Raw genomic sequence first — 6,071 nt, 5'->3', positions numbered from 1 at the left:
GCTGCTTGGCCTGCTGTGTTCATCCAGCCCTGCACCTTGTTGTCTCAAATAAACCTGTTGTCTGATTTTTGACCTTGTCCACCCCAGTCCAACAGCACCTCCACATCAAGGCTGAGACAGACATGTTTTTTAATCAGTGAGGAGATCAAGGGTTATGGGGATATGGCAGGAAAATGGAGTTGAGATCATACATGATCTAATTTAATGGCGAAGCAGACCCAATGGGCTGAATGACATATTTTCACTCCTTTATTATGTGGTCACTCACTTCGCCCTCTTCCAGCAATTGATTTGAATTACCTCCAGTGTGCTGTTACAATACCAGCTTCAACCAACCTCTTCGGCAATTCACTCTATAAGCATTACCCACAGGTGAAAGCAGGGACTCCCAAGATTTAGGGCCCTCCTAACCTCATTCTAACCCACCACCCATGTCATCTTTTTGTTTTAATTTGTTAGATAACACTGCACTGAATGATACAGTTTTTGAATAACTCGGGTAAAGTTGAAAAGCATCACAAAATAAAAGAATCTAGGACTCTGCTTTATACAAACGAGAGATACTGAATATAATACACAGGTGGTGATATTGAGTTTAAATATAGGACTGATTAAACTACTGCATACATTATAAAGGGTCAGAGTTCAGGAAAACAGCAAAGATTAAATTGTTATGAAGAGAGATACAAAATATCTCAGGGCTTTTTCCACCAGGAACGAGATGAGGGGATTAAAACAATTAAAAGCTTAAAGTGGTTAAGGAGCAACAGAACATTTCCACTGAACAGCAAAATCTAACAGTCATTAGAAGTTGTTCAAGGGAGAAGTTGGAAGAGGCATCAAATGAATATATAATTATTTACCAATATTGGGACAGGTGCCACAACATTTAAAATTGAGGGCATCGCAGACAAAATGGGCAAAACTAGTTCTGGAATTTCTGCAGAACTATAAACATGTTTTACTACATCACAACAAAAATGACTTGCAGACATAAACCACATGACCATTTAACATTCAAAACCTCTTTGAAGCATAGCTGCTGTTGAAATGTGTGAAACACGACAGCCAATTTGCAGAGACCTTGCTGAGTAGTGAGACAATCACTAATAATTATCACTAGGGAGGTAAATAACAGAAACACAAAACATTGTTTGTTAGTCTAAGCAAATTGTAATCAGGTGAAGAAAACCTGCAGAATAGCATTAATGTAACAGATTAAGCTAAAAAAAAACCACCTTAATGCAACATGAATGGTAGAGATCATCAATCTTGAAGTTAATGGGTCAAATTATTAGCCATACAACATCAGAACTCCTTTCTCTTCCAATAGTGAAATGGGACTTGATATCCCAATTGAATTACTAGAATACTCAGATGGGGTCTCAGGTTTGGACTCCATCTGAAGCAAAATACACAGCCTTTAATTAACAAAAAACTTGTTGTGATATGCTTGACAACAAAGCAGCAGCTTGATCACTATTAAAAGGAACTACAATATTACAATAAGGGATGCTGGTGATACTCACAACTGGCAGTACCATGATGGCAGATAACCGATAAGAGATTATAAATTGTAATTTGAGGAGAGCTGTCTTTTGCGAGGAAAGGTTGAAGATCAAGACCTTCTAAAGGGAATGACACATGGCTGTTGATTTTGGTGGAAAACATGAGCTCATGTCGGAATCTCTTCAAGTGAATGCACAAAATCTACAATAAAATACATCAATTACAACAATGCTATTAGATCTCTGATGCGCTTGACATACACACAATCAGTTTAAAATGGTGTGATTTATATCAGCAAGTATGGCAGATATTCTATGCAAAACAAGATTCCACGGACAGCAATAAGATAAATGGCCTCAGCTTATATGTCCAAGGACTGGAATGGGGTTTCAAAATGTAACTTCTGACCCAAGAAGAATGGCACCACCTAACCATTAAAAAACCAGGCGGGAAAACACACCGATGCTTCATTGGAGGCTGCACCGAGGATGTTACCAAGCATGGTAACAAAACATCTACAAAACAACAAACCAGCTCGGTGAGCCAACCAACCTCAACACCCACAACCCGAGCTACAGATCTACTCCAAAACCTTAATGGCATCACCTAATCAACTGAATTCATGGCAGGCAGGTTCACTAGGAGGAATCCTACCAGCTCATCCATCTTGAGAGGAATCCATGAGGATAAAAAAAAGTAGAAACTCTGAATGCTTGTTGTCCTCCATCATCTGTCAGCAAAAATATACATTACTGCCTGTCTGGAAAATTATCTGGGATCCATGACTGATCATTGAATTTTCTGGTCAATAGAACAATAGTGAGTGTTATTTCAATCCTGTACATCAGCAGGATAATGCTTACTGTGTTCCCTTTAATTCAGATACATCCCCGCAATTATATAATTGGCAAAGAAATCACACAGATTAGTCTATTGTTGAAGGATAAAGGAGGAACAACAGCTCAGGGTTCTCAATTATTGTACTGAAATCTCAAAAGGATTACTTAGCTAAGTTTTAAAAATGGAAACACAAAATGATTGAAAATGTTTACCTCTGGTAACTTCTGCACTTTACAGAATTTAACTCCATTTCGCAATCTGGAAAAGGAAAATTACGGAGATGAGAAAGCAGAGAAAATAGGGTCATCTTTCTCAGACCAGGCACAATTTAGTGGGAACCTATCACCCAACTCATCGAAGAGATAGATTCAACCGATCATCAGCTTCCCACCAAAAAATCATTGAGTACACGTGGGAAAGTGTGAGGTCATGCACTCTGGTAAGAAGAATAGAAGCATGACTATTTCCTAAATGGGGAGAAAATTCAGAAGTCTGATGTGCAAAGAAACTTGGGAGTTCTAGTTCAGGATTCTCTCAAGGGAAACTTGCAGGTTGAGTCAGTAGTTAGGAAGGCAAATGTAACTTTGGCAGTTATTTTTGCGAGGACTTGAATATAAAAGCAGGAATGTACTTCTAAGGCTCTATAAGACTCTGGTCAGGCCATATTTGGACTATTGTATGCAGTTTTAGGCCCCATATCTCAAGGAAATATGTACTGGCCCTGGAGCGGGTTCAGAGGAGGTTCATGAGAATAGTCCCTGCAATGAAAAGCTTAACATATGAGGAACTTTTGAGGACTCTGGGTCTATATTAAACTTACAGAATACTGAATGGCTTTGTCAGAATGGATGTTGGGAAGATGTTACCAGTGGTAGGAGAAACTAGGATCCGAGGGCACAGCCTTAGAGTAAAGGGAAGACCCTCTAGAACGGAGATAAGGAGAAACTTGTTCAGCCAGAGAGTGGTGAATCTATGGAATTCATTGCCACAGAAGGCTGTGGAGTCCAGGTCATTGAGTACATTTAAGACTGAGATAGATAGGTTCTTGATTGTCAAGGGGATCAAGGGTTATGGGGAAAAAGCAGAAGAATAGGTTTGATAAACTTATCAGCTATGATTGAATGGCAGAGCAGACTTGATGGGCCGAATGGCCTAATTCCTGTTCCTATGTCTTATGGTCTAAATTCAAACAAAACGCAACATTAATTCATCCAAACAACTCATATGTTCAACAATGGTGCAAGTTTCCTTCACAAATATATCCTTTATACTACTGCTCCATGGAGAGCTTGGTCACCCCAGTCTATGCTTGACCCATCACTTCCAGTATACCTTCACACCATTCTGGACGCTGTGAACGATAACTGCTTTTGCTGAAAGTCTGCTTACAAGATAGCTATGGATGAGGTAGGCTATTTGGCATATCCTTTCTCATCCACTGATTAAGTGGCCACCTCACTTGCAGCAGAGTCTTAAATGTCCTAGTTTTGTGTCTCCTCTGCCCCCCACCTTGAAGTTAACTGTATGTGCCGTTGAGATGCGTATGAAATTCTTCTTGGCATTTCTTGCCCGTCATGGCATTTGAATCCAGTATCCTCTTGTATTTTTGGTACTGGAGGTAGTATATAATATATACAGATCATTTACAAGATTTTTGCATAAATGTAATAACTAACCAGGGTGCCCTGGCTGGATGGATACAAAACTGATTTGGTCATAGAAAACAGAGGGTAGTGGTGGAAGAATGCGAGACAACCAGGTGCAGGGCTGGATGAACACAGCAGGCCAAGCAGCATCATAGGAGCAGAGAGGCTGACGTTTCGGGCCTAGACCCTTCATCAGAAAAGAAGAATGTTTTTCAGATTGGAGACCAGTAACTAGTGGTGGTCCACAGGGTCTTAGGTCCTCTGTTGTTTGTAGTATATATAAAAGTGATCTGGAGGAAAATATGGGTGGTCTGATAAGCAAGTTTGCTGATGACACGAAGATTGATGGGGTTGCTGTTAGTGCCAACAATTGTGAAAGTATAGGACAGGATATAGATAGATTGACGACTTTGGCACAGAAATGGCAGATGGAGTTTAATCCAGACAAATGCGAGGTGATGCATTTTGGAGGATTTAAGTGTGAATTATATTGTAAATGGCAGAACACTTAGGAACACTAACAGTCAGACGGATCTGGGCGTGCAGGTCCACAGTTCCCTTAAAGTGGCAACACAGGTAGCCAAGGTGATTGAGAAGGCAGATGGCATGCTTGCCTTCATCGCCTGGGGCATGGAGTACAGGAGTTGGCAAAACATGTTGCAGCTATATAAAACCCTTGTTAGGCCATATTTGGCGTACTGTGTGCAGTTTTGGTTACCATACTACCAGAAGGATGTGGAAGCTTTGGGGAGAGTACAGAGGAGGTTCACCAGGATGTTGCCTGGTCTCCAGGGCATTGATTATGAAGAAAGGTTAAAAAGACTAGGATTGTTTTCCCTGGAAAGATGGCAGCTGAGAGAAGACCTGATGGAGGTCTACAAAATTATGAGAGGCATAGTTAGGGTGGATAGTCAGAGGCTTTTTCCTAGGGTTAAAGTTTCAATCACAAGGGTGCATGGGTTTAAAGTCAGAGGGGGAAAGTTTAAGGGACATGTGCGAGAAAAGTTTTTCACACAGAGTGGTAGCAGCCTGGAATGCACTACCAGAAGAGGTACTGGAAGCAGGCACACTGAAGTCATTTAAGAGGCACCTAGATGGGTACATGAATAGGGAGGGAATAGAGGGATACAGATCGAAAAATGGCAGGTTTCTTTTTAAGATTAATTAGGGCATGATGGTCAGCACAGGCTTGGAGGGCTGAAGGTCCTGTTCCTGTGCTGTACTTTTTCATATGTTCAACTTCGAACATATACATGATTAGAATCAAGGTGTAAGCCAGGGAATCCAGAACCAGGGGTCACAGCCCAAGGATATGGGATAGGTCAACTAGGGCTGAGTTGAGAAATTTCTTCATAGAGTGGTGAACCTGCATAATTCTCTGCCACCGAAAATAGTTGAGGCCAAATATTAAATGTTTTTAAGGAGTTAGATATAGTTCCAGGGCAAAGGGTATAGGGCGAAAGCAAGAACAGATAGTGAACAGGATGATCAGCCTTGATTATAAGGGTTTGGACGGAGGAATTTGTTAAGCGTGTACAAGAAAACTTTCTTATTCAATATGTGGACACCTCAACTGAAGAAGGAGCAATACTTCACCTTCTGTTGGGAAATAAGGGAGGGCAGGTGGAACCACAGGGAATGAGCGACATACTAAACAAATATTTTTTGTTAGTATTTACTGTGGAGAAGGACATGGAAGTTAGGGAAATAACTAGTGATGTCTTGAAGATAGCTCACATTACAAAAGAGGAGATGCTGGACGTATGGTTAGCAAGTTTGCAGATGACACTAAAATAGGTAATGTAGCAGATGGTGAAGATAATTATCTCACAGCACAACGGGGCCTTGATCAGTTCAAAAACACAATCCCTTTAAATTTTTTAAATCAAGCCTGTCACATGGGCAGCATACATGGGTACTTGCAGGTTTGTATGGTCTAGCAGCTTAGATGGCTAATTACTTCAGAATTTTATTATTCATTGCTAATGCTGAATTTAACAATACTGCAATATTACGTCAGTCCTATATCTTGGCAACACTCAGTAAATTAAATTGGAGATTGATGAGCATTTTTAA

General features: G+C 40.5%; 1 long non-coding RNA gene across 1 annotated transcript in view; it reads right to left on the bottom strand.

Moving 5' to 3' along the window:
• Positions 1-2,807, bottom strand: part of LOC125481933 — a 5,643-nt gene extending 2,836 nt beyond the window's left edge. Inside the window, exons 1-2 of the long non-coding RNA XR_007261499.1 lie at positions 2,562-2,807; positions 1,530-1,710 (exon numbers count right to left, since the gene is read on the bottom strand). This is a non-coding gene — a long non-coding RNA (uncharacterized LOC125481933). The remainder of the gene's footprint in view (positions 1-1,529; positions 1,711-2,561) is intronic.
• Positions 2,808-6,071: the final 3,264 nt, after the last annotated feature.

The sequence above is a fragment of the Rhincodon typus genome, unplaced genomic scaffold (genome assembly GCF_021869965.1).
Source record: "Rhincodon typus isolate 14 unplaced genomic scaffold, sRhiTyp1.1 hic_rhity00004359, whole genome shotgun sequence".
Classification (NCBI taxonomy): domain Eukaryota; kingdom Metazoa; phylum Chordata; class Chondrichthyes; order Orectolobiformes; family Rhincodontidae; genus Rhincodon; species Rhincodon typus.
The sequence above is the reverse complement of the archived record's forward strand: the minus strand, read 5'-3'. Positions and strand labels throughout refer to the sequence as shown.